Here is a 12,485-nt window from a genome sequence, read left to right as displayed (position 1 = left end):
CAGAAGCTGTGCGCGTCAATGTAAAAGAAGTCGTAGCAAGTCTCGAAATAAATACAACCCGAAGGGCAAGTACTGTTATTACCACTTCCTATTACCACTTCCGCTTTGGGCAGAACTGCAAGCATGTAAAATGCACACCTCCATGCAGCTGGACTGAAAAGGGAAGCGAGACCCAGCAGCTGAATTAGCGGCAAGTTCTGCTGCCCAAGTCCATTGCCGCAAAACCCGCTTATTTATAACCGACAAAAAACGGGATTGCAATTTTTAGTCGACAGTGGGGCGGATGTTTCTGTAATTCCCACTCACGCAAATGTTAATGGTGATTCACCATATAAATTGTAAACACTATAGTATCACTGAAGGCCCGCCTGTGTTTTCTAGGGCAAGACAATTAGACCCAAAGCGCATGGCGATGGCAAAACCAGAATTTAAATTCATGTTAGACAATGGCATCATTTGACCATCTAAATCTGCATGGGCAAGTCCTCTCCATATTGTACCTAAGAAGGATGGCTCAATACGTCCGTGTGGAGATTATAGACGGTTAAATGAAAGAACAATGCCAGACCGTTATCCTGTACCTAGAATAGAAGATTTCCATTGTAATCTTCAAGGCAAAAACATAGTTTCTAAAATCGGTCTCTGTATGGCCTATTATCAAATACCTATTGCTGAAGAAGATAAGCACAAAACAGCTGTAATCACACCATCTGGACTGTATGAATTTAATGTCATGAGCTTTGGCCTGCAGAATGCACCTTCAACATTCCAGCGATTCATTAATGAAGTTTTGTGTTTCCTTACCTCGATGACATTTTAATCGCCTCATCCTGTATTGAAGAACACCGAACACACCTGAAACTGGTGCTGGATCGATTGTCTAATCATGGACGTCGAGTCAACATTTCAAAATCAACCTTTGGAGTAAATGAAACTGAATTCCTGGAGTACTGGATAACGTCAGAGGGATCCCGTCCACTACCTGAGAAAGTGCAAGCAATTTTAGAGTATAAATTAGCTGACTAACTGCATGAGCTCCACAGATTTCTTGGCATTGACAACTACTACCGTCGCTACCTTAAAGATGCGGCACAGACTCAAGCTGTTTTGCATGACTATCTTAAGGGAGCAAGAAAGAAGGATAATAGACAAATTCAGTGTACTGAAGAAGCAAAGAAACTGTTTGAGAAATCCAAACAAGATATAGCAAATGCTGCATTATTGGTTTTTCTTAACTCAGAGTTACCGCTAGCGTTACGTACAGATGCATCTGATATTACTGTTGGTTCAGTGCTCCAGCAACTGGAAAATGGAAATTAGAGACCTGTTGCATTCTTTTCACAGAAACTGAGTAAATCACAGAAGGGTTACAGTACCTATGACCGAGAATTATTGGGAATTTACCTTTCTGTAAAAAAAGTTTAAGCATTTACTGGAAGGAAGAGACTTCATAATCTTTACTGATCATAAGTGACTCACATTTGCTTTCAAGCAAAACAATAAGGCATCTGCTCGGCAGATGAGACAGTTGCAGTACATTTCACAATTTTCGACCGATATTAGTCATGTCAGTGGCCTTGACGATATTGTCGCAGATGCCCTATCCAGAGTTGATGAAGTAGTAATAATGGACTATGATGAAATTGCCAAAAACCAGGAACAAGATCAAGAACTACAGCAACTCCGAACAGGGAACAACTCCTTAAACTTCAAGTCATATCAACTTCCATCAGGGAAAACATTGTAGTGTGACTCATCCACTGCAAATATCAGACCTTACATTCGTCAACCTTTTCGTTATCAAATATTTCATCATTTTCATGGTTTAGCTCATCCTGGCATAAAGACAACAGTGAAACTGTTGAGTAGCAGAGCCATTTGGTCAAACATCAAAAGTGATGTGCGACAGTGGACTAAATCCCGTATCAGTTGTCAGAAAACCAAGGTCACTCGCCACACAAAATCACCGCTAGAGAAGTTTGAAGAACCTGATGAACGTTTCAGTGTTGTACACAGTGACCTCATCGGACCTTTTCCTCCTTCTAATGGCATGACTTATTGTTTAACTTGTATTGACCGTTTCACATCTTGAAGACATTTCAGCTGAAAAAGTGGCAACAGCCTTCTACCAGCACTGGATTGCAAGATTTGGTGCACCATCACAGGTGATCACTGACCAAGGAACACAGTTTAAATCGCAGTTGTTTAATAATTTGGGTATAGTATGTGGAATGAAAATTCAGCACACAACGCCATATCATCCTCAATGCAATGGTAAAATTGAGCAACTACATAGAACTTTGAAGTCTGCAATCAAGGCCCATAACAGTTTTAATTGGACAGAAATTCTGCCTACTGTTCTATTGGGGTTGCTCACTGCAGTGCGAGAAACATCGAACCATTCCATTGCACAGATGGTATATGGAAAAAATATAAGACTTCCTAGCGAATTTTTTGAAGAGCCCGCTACAAAGATTGACCTTGATTCATTTTCATCTAATTTGCAAAAGCAAATGCTTCATCTGAAACCTAGTAGGCGTACACAAAGCAAATCAAGATAAGTATTTGTTCCAAAATATCTGCAAACCTGTTCCCATGTCTTCCTGAGATGTGACAGAGTCAGAAAACCAATAAAACCTACATATGATGGTCCCTTTCCTGTCATTTCAAGACATGAAAAATATTTCACTATTAAAAGGAAGTGCAAACACATAAATGTGTCAGTGGACAGACTTAAACCAGCTTATCTCCTTCAAGAAAAATGGGAATCAGAAAAGGAACTTATAAACTTTTCCAAGGACACTGAACCACAACATCCCACAGAGGAACCATCTCCAAATATCAGAATGTCCAAGTCAGGACGGATTATAAGGTTCCCACCTTGATTCTTAGAGCAGTTGTCTCTGTGGAGAATTAATCAAATATCATACTAGACATTGTAAAAAGTTTTTGTAATTATTTTGTATCATATCTTTTGTCATTCCAATATGTTTTTTTAATTGTTTTATGTTAATGTTGTGCTGATTTTTTTTAAGAAAAGTCCTTCATCACCATGTATTAATTCGTAACCATGTTTCTGGTGGGGAAGTAGTGTACAGGCAACAGCGATGAATCTAAATGGAATTTTTATATTTTATGAAGTTGCCAAGACCATTAATAGCTATAGTTCATTACTGATAACATGATGTAATATCTTTAAAATTCTATTTTATTTTTTGTTTATTCTTTGGTAGCAAAGATGTGATGATTCTGAGATGACTGCTAAGCAGAAGTCAATAAAGAAGTCTTAAGCAGGCAAAGTGGCGTGTGTTCTTGGTGATTTAAAATTAGACTAAATATCGTCAAGCAACATCTTTTGGGAACTGCCGCAAATATTACGTTATAGCAGTTACAAGAACTACAAAATCTTTCGAAAACAGCTTTTTAATTTGTTCAGAAAAGACTAGTTTTCTTATTTCTGAGATGGGCGCCCTGGACTTTACAAAGTTCATCGATTTCACATCTGAAGTTTTATTTATGCCTGAGACAATACCGTGGCTGTGGCTATCCCCTAAAATGTAAAGTTTTGGAACATGGTCGGGAGTTTTTGACTGGTCATTCCGAGAATTTTTCAAACCACCCTAGTACCATCAGACTTGCAGAGATGCATTATCCATAAATTTCCTAAGACTACAAGAGCTAACAAGTGGGAGAATTCACACAATCTGCTTCAAATCTCATGCATCCAAGTTGGCGACAAGAATAATATACAGCAGAATGGAAAAGAAAACTGAGCATCTGATAGATGAGGATCAGTTTGGCTTTGGGAAGGACAACGGCACCAGAGAGGCAGCTGTAGTGCTGTGACTGCTAATGGAAGCAAGATCAAAGAAAAACCGAGACCCGTTCACACGATTTGTCGACCTAGAAAAAGCTTTTGACAATGAAAAATGGTGCAAGATGTTCAAATTTCTGAGAAAAATAGAGGTAATCTATGTGGAAAGACGGTATTACAAGAACGGGAACCAAAAAGGAGTAATAAAACTGAAAGGCCAGGAACGAAGTCCGTGGATTGCAAAAAAAGTGTAAGACGGAGATGTAGTCTTCATCCCCTGCTGTTTAATCTAGACACTGAGGAAACAATGACGGAAATCAAAGAAAAGCTGAAGAGTACGATTTAAATTGAAGATGAAAGGACATCAGTGACAAGATTCACTTATGGCATGGCTATCCTCAATGGAAGTGAAAAAGAATTACAGGAACTGTTGCATGAAGTTAGTAATCTAACCTACCACGCAAGGGGCCCGGGTTCGATTCCCGATAGGGGACTGGATGTTGTGTGTCCATCATCATCATTTTCATCATCGTTGACCCGCAAGTCGCCGAAGTGGCATCAACTAAAAAGGACTTGCAATAGGCGGCCGAGCTCCCCCGCATGGGGCCTCGCTGCCAACAATGCCATACGATCATCCCATTTCAATAATCTAACATTATAACCACTAGAGATGGTGACGTATTTATTTCAGTAAGGAACTCGATAATATCGAGCAAGGTTATCATGGATTCCGAATGTGAATAAATCTGGGTAAAGTTTACCACTAAAGATCGGCCAAAACTGGTAATGGGACGCTTTTATAGACAGCCTGGGTCAGGAGCAGTACCGATACAGCGCTTCAAAGGTAACTTACGGAATGCCATTAGTAATTTTCCTGATCATTCTGTTGTAATTGGTGGTGACGTCAACTTACCGCGTATATAGACTGTGAGGCTCATGCTACCAAAACTGGTACCAGCGAGAGCGACTCGTCTGACGTTATTTTGAACATGTTGTCCGAAAATTACTTGGAGCAGATAGTCGAGAACCAATTCAAATGGTTCAAATGGCGCTGAGCACTATGGGACTTAACATCTGTGGTCATCAGACCCCCTAGAACTTAGAACTACTTAAACCTAAATAACCTAAGGACATCACACACATCCATGCCCGAGGCAGGATTCGAACCTGCGACCGTAGCGGTCACGCGGTTCCAGACTGAAGCGCCTAGAACCGCACGGCCACAACGGTCGGCCGAGAACCAACTCATTTCTGCTTAGAAAGTTTGACAGGATGCAGGGAATCTGAATAGTCAGCATCATATATCCAGTGATGAGGACGAAAACGTGAAGCCAAATTGAAAAAAAATCAAAAGGATTGTTTAATATGCCTTAGACAATTATGTTCCGAGCAAGGATTTAAGTTTGTTTTAGGGCGCAGAAACAACTGGGGTCATATGCACCCATGTCAGAACTGCAGAACACGAAGATAAAAAAGAAGTTAAAAACGACTACATGTTAAGCCCAGTCGATGGAAGGAAGGACAGATAAAATCACGGACTTGAAGAAAGGACTATAAAATACCCCTTAGAGAAATGGAGGTCCTGAACTAAAAATTAAATTTCCTTCGCTATATTGCTACGACAGATAAAACTAAAACACGATTGACAACCCATGCGTTGTTCGCTAAAATGGCCAATAACTTAGACAACAAACGTAAATGAGAAAAAATGGCTCTGAGCACTATGGGACTCAACTGCTGAGGTCATAAGTCCCCTAGAATTTAGAACTACTTAAACCTAGCTAACCTAAGGACATCACACGCATCCATGCCCGAAGCAGGATTCGAACCTGCGACCGTAGCGGTCTCGCAGTCCCAGACTGTAGCGCCTAGAACCGTTGGCCACTCCGGCCGGCTGTAAATGAGAATATAGATGGTTAAAAAAAAAAAGGGCATTTCGTTAGGAAACCGCGATCTGTCAAATGCTGAGGGCAAGGAGCACAAAGAGGTGAGGGAGCACCACTTAACAGACAGCGATGACTATAAAGACAGTGCCCAATATGCAACATAGCTAAAATGATCTCCTCATGATGAGAGGGCCGAGAGGAGGTACTCCAAGACGATGGGAGAGGCTTATTTCTCTGGAGCTTGCTCCCAGGAAGGGCCGACCAGTGGTGATGCCAAACTGACACCACCTGCTGACAGACGGCAACACAGAAATCATTGGAGGGAATGGAAGAAGTAGCGAGCTGAGGTACGTGTGTGTCTGTATGAGTGTGTGTGTGTGTGTGTGTGTGTGTGTGTGTGTGTGTGTGTGTGTTAGGGCTTAGAGGTGCTCGACGACGAAGTTATCAGCACCCGGACACACGTTAAAAGAAAGGAATGTTGACAAAATTTGTAATACGGGAGCATACACGTAAAGAAAGCGGGAAAAGACAAAAAATGCTGTACAAGAGAATAACACGTAAGTGAAACGAGAAAGGAGCGTCAAGGACGCCACAGGAAATTGTTACTGGCTGGCCACTTACATAAAATATGGGCGAGCCAGTCACCCTGCGAACAAATTAAAAACCTCTCTCTAAAATCTCGGTAAAAACATTGGACAAGTCGTAGAACTTGAAAACTTAAACCACATTCGTCTGAATATTTCCTGAAAGAGATAACAGATCTGCCAGCAAGCTAGCCGCAGCCCGCTAGTCAGAAACTAAAATGCAATTAATGAAAAAACCGTGGCTCCCAGTGACCTGGAAGCCACATGCACCACACATTGGAGGGTCCTCCCGCCGGAACAAGAAGCCTTGCGTCAGAGGACTGTGGCCTATCCGAAGACGAGTGAGGAGAACCTCATCCCGTCTATGTGGCTGGAAGGAAGTACACCACACACGCGTTGTGGGCTTGACTAAACGTAGCTTATTGTCTGTCACTTCCAGCCACTCACCCTTCCACTGGCGCAAGACTCTTGAGCTCAACAGCGAGGTGAGAGCGTGCATGGGGATGGCACACTGAAATACTTGCGGATCGAGACACGTCTCCTTGGCTGCGAGATCTGCCCTTTCCTTTCCAGCAATGCCAATGTCCCTGGAACCCAGCAGAAAGCAACCTTCTTCCCCTGTCGTTGTAGTTGGAGGAGGGCATCGTGGATGGTCTGGACCATTTTAACTGCTGGGTACAAATGTTGCAACGAGTGAAGGGCACCGAGGTAATCGGAACAGACAAGAAATTTAAGACGGGAAGAGTATTTCATCTGCTCCAGTGCCTGCAAGATCGCAGATAATTCTGCATCAAAGACAGTAACTGCTTGAGGCAGTCGGGCCTTGATGACACGATCTGGAAAAACAACAGGGCAACCAACAGAATCCCCCTGTTTCGACCCATCCATAAAAACTGCTACATAGTCGCGGTGCTCAGATAAAATGCCAGAAAAATGATAAAATGTTGCATTAAAAACGGAAGCAGGAGTACAATCTCTCTTGTACCGCACCAGATCTAAAATCACTCTGGCCCTCTCCAGTAACCAGGATGGCAGGTGGTTAAAACTCTGGATTTGGGGCTGTATGGATTCAACACTGAGGGACTCCAGCACATAGTGCACGCAGATCCCAAACGGCATCGTAACCTGGGGATGGTGGGAAAAAAGACGGTCCAGAGGCGGACGAGCAACAATATGGTGAGCAAGTGAAGTTGGAGCTGCGAGAAACGTACACGTTTGGCGCACCAGTAGGAGCTGCCGCCGGTTGGTAAGTGGCGGTTCCCCTGCTTCTGCACAGAGACTGTGCATGGGACTTGTCCGATAAGAGCCCTTGGCCAGCCAAAGCCCCTCATGGTGGACAGTGGCAATGATCTTCAAACAGGAAGACCTCGCTGATCCGTACACTGTGCACTCAAAATCCAGCTGTGAACGCATGAAAGGCCTATAAAACTGGAGGAGACTCTCCCTGTCTGCTCCCCAAGACCTGTGACTAAGGCACCTGATCACATTCGGCAGGGTTCTAACTTTCTGGTCTCACAGGTGTGGCAACTACGACAATCTGGAGTCTAAAATAAGGCCCAGAAACGACACTGAATCTCTAAAATTTAGGAAGGTATTGCTCACCTGCAAGGCAGATAAATGAAAAATACTACGAGAACGATTAAAATGAACACAGACACCCTTATCTCCAGAAAACTAGAAACCTGTCTTTGTAGCACACTCCTCTAACACCAATACAGTAAGTTGCAATTGACGGCTTGCTGATGCAACACTGGAGCAGGAACATAAAACAGAAAAATCGTCCACAAATAAGGAGCACTGTACTCGACCCTGTACTGTAGACGTGATACTATTGATGGCTATGGCGACACTTAAAACACTGCCCTGAGAGACACCATTCTCCTGCTCAAACCGGTCAGACAGCGTATCACAAACTCAGGTCCTAAAAAATTGCTGAGACAGGAAGGACCGAAAGAAGATGGGAAAATGGCCATCAAAGCTCCAGTGACGCAGTTGAGCGAGAATACAGTGTCGCTAAGTAGTATCCTACGCCTTACTGATATCGAAGAATATTCCAATGCAGTGATGTCGACGTAGGAAAGACTGCTGAATAGCCGCCTGGAGCAGAGTCAGGTTGTCAACAGTAGACTGAAATCTTCGGAATCCACACTGAGAGCGGCTAAGGAGTTGCCTGGTCTCCAACAGCCAGACCAGATGCCAGATAACCATTCACTCCCAGGTTTTCCTACACAGCTCGTTAAGGCGATATTCTGATAACGGTCCTTTCCTGATTTGAGAAGTATCAAAATTGCCTCTCTCCACCAATTGCGGGAGTTACCCGTCTGCCATATAAGATTAAAACATTCAAGGAGGTTTTTTTTTAGACGCTGCTGACAAATGTCTTAACATGCAGTACCCGATCTGGTCGTGACCGGTTGCTGTGTCACGAGTCTCAGACAGAGCTGATTCCAGCTCCTACATGGAGAAAGAAGAGTTGTAACTTTCGGAATCATTGGAACCAAAGTCCAATTTACTCCTCTCTAGAGTCGTACGGTAGCGACGATACGCCAGATTCTGACTGGAATTTGCAGTTGTTTGTGCAAAGGTCTTCGCCAGCGTCTGAGCGATGTCTGCAGGTGCTGCAGTGCTTGTGTCAGCACTGTAGCTAGTGGTGAACGACTGCGCTTGCCATAAATCCTCCTGATGGATTCCCACACTTTCGTAGAACAAGTGGAACGGTTGATGGAGTCCAGGAGCGCTTGCCGTGATCTTTTCATGCTCTCCTTAATCCACGTCGGGCATTTTCTCTCGCGACTCGAAAGGCTATAAGGTTGTCTGCAGTAGGGTGGCTTTTAAACCGTCAAAGGGCTGCATGCCTGTTCCGAATGGCAGAACAGCACTCATCGTTCCATCAAGGCACAGGTCGCCTCTGAAGATGGCCTGACAACTTCGGGATGGATAAGTCAGCGGCATGACTGATCATTCTGGTGATATGGCCCACCCATTTCTGGACGCTGTTGCAAGGTTCAAACACAGCCAACTGGCTGAACAGCGCCCAGATGGCCCTGCTGACCATCCATGTCGGTTGCTTCTCTTCACATATGGCTCTGTCAAATAGGTGAATGCAGAGTGGGAAGTGGTCACTGGAATGGAGGTCGTCAATAACTGCCCACTGAACTGAGTCTGCGAGGGTTGGAGAACAGAAAGAGAGGTCGATGGTGGAGAAGGATCCAGTAGCAGTACAAAGGTGAGTGTGAGTACCTGCGTTTGGGATGCACAACTCGTGAGACATGAGACTCTCCAAAACTCTACCCCGAAGGTATGTAGAAGTCGAGCCTCACAAAACATGACGAACATTGAAATCTCCCAGGAGAAGAAAAAGTCGAGGAAGTTGTTCCACGAGAACTATGAGAGCCTCAGAGTCGGTCACATCTTCTGCAGGGTGACACAGTGAGCAAACAGTGATCCTCCAACACCCAGAAATTTCGACAGCAACTGCTTGCAGGTCAGTAGGCAGGGGGAGAGCTGAGGAGAGATGCACGTTATTGACAAACACAACAACATCCACCTTCGCCTTGTCTCTGGTCAGGTCATGCTTCGAGTAAAGGGTATAGCCACGTAGCACAGGCAAGACAGTGGCTTTAAAATGTGTTTCTCGTAAACACAGACACAAAGGGCGTTCCTCTCCTAAGATTTTCAGTTCCTCCACATGTGTCCTGAATCCATTAATGTTCCACTGTAATATGGAAACCATCTATCATAGTGATTGTACTTTCACCCTGTCTTTGCGCTGGGGTGGGGAGCATGTAATAGGTGGGGGTCAGTCTTTGGGTGAGATGATTGCCCTTGTCCAACATCAAGCTCCATTAGGTCTATTGAGGAGTCAGAGAGAAGGGCCTCCTCATCGTCAGACTTTTTATATCCAGACTCCGGAAGTGGTGGACGCTTGGCCTTCGATTTTTTGCCCTGGGTAGGCCTTGGAGCCAAAATCGCGGCGGGGATAGTGGCAGTGCTGGACGATGGACCAGACTGAACCTTTGAGAAAGCAGAGAGCAGCGTAATGTCAGCAACAACAGACTTGTCCGATGTTTTGGGAGTGGACTTTGAAGGAATTGCAGCAGCACAAGTGCACTGGCATACGCAGGTGCTAGTGCTGACAGTAGCAACTTCCATTTGGGTAGCAGATTTGGTCTTCAGAACTGGTTGTTTAAGAGCAGACACAAAGGAGGTAGCAAATGCTGAGGGCTGCTTGGCCTTACAGATCTTTTTGGTCTCTCTATACGAAATACATCTAGTTGTTTTGATTTCCTGTATCTTCCTTTCTTCAAGAAAGACATGGCAGTGCCTACTCCAGCAGGGTTATCAAGAGATCAGTTGACACATGTTGGAGGAGATGCACAACCAACACCATCATGGGTAGCCTTTCCACATTTGCCACACGTGGCAGCCCCCTTACAACCCGAAGGTAGAGTGCCCAAAGTACTGGCAGGTAAAACAGCACATCAGGTTAGGGAAATAAGGGTGCACACTGAGGTGGAGGAAACCAGCCTTAACGTGCTCAGGAAGTTTGTGCTGCTCAAAGTCAGTATAAATGAGTCAGACTTCACAAGGTCACCGTCCACCAGGTTCATAATGTTCTGCACATCAACGATTCCTTCCTTGGACCAATCAGCTTTCAGTTCTTCTCAGGGAATGTCAACCAGATCCCTGCAAGTCACAACACCTTTGCTATAGTTTAAGGTCCAGTGCAGTTCACTTTCATTTGCTTACTGCATGACGCACTGAGCTTTCTGGATGTTCTTCACCTGTTGGAAATTGGACGTTTCGATCAACAGAGTCCCATTCCGCAAGCGATTCACAGTTTTCAAAGTTCCAGCGGTTCCTTTTAACCCATTTTGAATGTAAAAAGGTGAAACTTTCTCAGAGTTCCAGTTTAATGATAAGAAACACATTCTGGCCACCAGCATGCGTTCTATTACTCCTACCTGAGAGAGTCTGTGTAAATCCCAAGTCTGGAAGACTGGCTACACGAGCTCTCTTGTTTGTCTGGATGTTGGTACCTAGCAGCAGCCCACCCTTTCTGCTGGGAGGAGGAAGAGAAGATTTAGAAGGATCCATCCGGTCCCATGAGCAGCTGGGGAGCTGCTGGAGCAGCTGGAGCCATGTAGACAGAGCCCCACGTGCCTAGGTAAGCCTTATACAGCTGAGGTGCAGTAGATTCCCCAAAGGTTGCCCACTAACGACTGTTACACCTTAACAGTCACACATCCCATCAGCACGTAGCACACCTTGAGACTGAGGGTTCTTTTTATAGAGGTTTATTCCATCCTCGCGATCTGGGCAGTCAAGCCAAGATCGCCATTCTCTGAGACACACAGCATTCCACTGCTGCGCCACACAGTGATCCCTGAAGCATGCCTGGAGCTTACGGCGACAGGGGACTGGTGGTGCTTAGCAGTCCCCAGCTCAGGAACCCTGGGGTCGCCAAGCCTGTACCTAGCAAATGAATGCCAAGCCCCTGGGGGCCTGAGGTACGGGGACTGTAGTCTTAGCAGCAGTGGTGATCTCTTTCTCGTCAGGCCTCGTGATCAGGAATCCACATAAACATCACTGTGACTCCATCAAGAATGAGCAAGTGACAGCAGATGATGCAATTGAAAAGTCTGTGTCTTCAGATGTACTGTTTGGCCTGATACAGAACAAAGAGCTCTGCTGTAAATACTGAGCAGTGTTCTGTAAGCTGATAGTGGAAAACGTTGGCGCCAATGATAAAGGCACACCTGACACCATGGTCCATCAAAACCATCAATGTGCGAAGTTATGTGTAAAGGTCGTGAAACTTAAGGAGATAGAACAAGGCTGGAGTAGTGTCCTTAGGGAGCAGATGAAGGCCAAGGTGAAGCTGGACCGCCACACAAAGCCAAGGTGGTGAAGGGTTCACGCCCACTGGAAAAGTGGCAGGTAGCGAGAAGATAAGCTGCCAGAGCAAGACGCAAAAGTGAACTCCAGGAGGTAACAGAAGAGGGGTGCGCCCCGCACTGGTGATGAAAGGAGTCATTGAAGAAGGAGGCAAAGGATGGGTGGCGAGGCTTGGTAGACAAACGACATGTGTATCTGCTGAGGAGAAAGTCATGGCGGTATGACAGCAGTAGTTCAGCAGCTTCTGCATACAGACTCTCAACCAGGGTACCGCAAAGACGCTACTGGCCAAACGGATGCCAA

This window comes from Schistocerca piceifrons, chromosome 2, assembly GCF_021461385.2.
Source record: "Schistocerca piceifrons isolate TAMUIC-IGC-003096 chromosome 2, iqSchPice1.1, whole genome shotgun sequence".
NCBI classification, from domain to species: Eukaryota; Metazoa; Arthropoda; class Insecta; order Orthoptera; family Acrididae; genus Schistocerca; species Schistocerca piceifrons.
Note: the sequence above shows the minus strand (reverse complement) of the source record.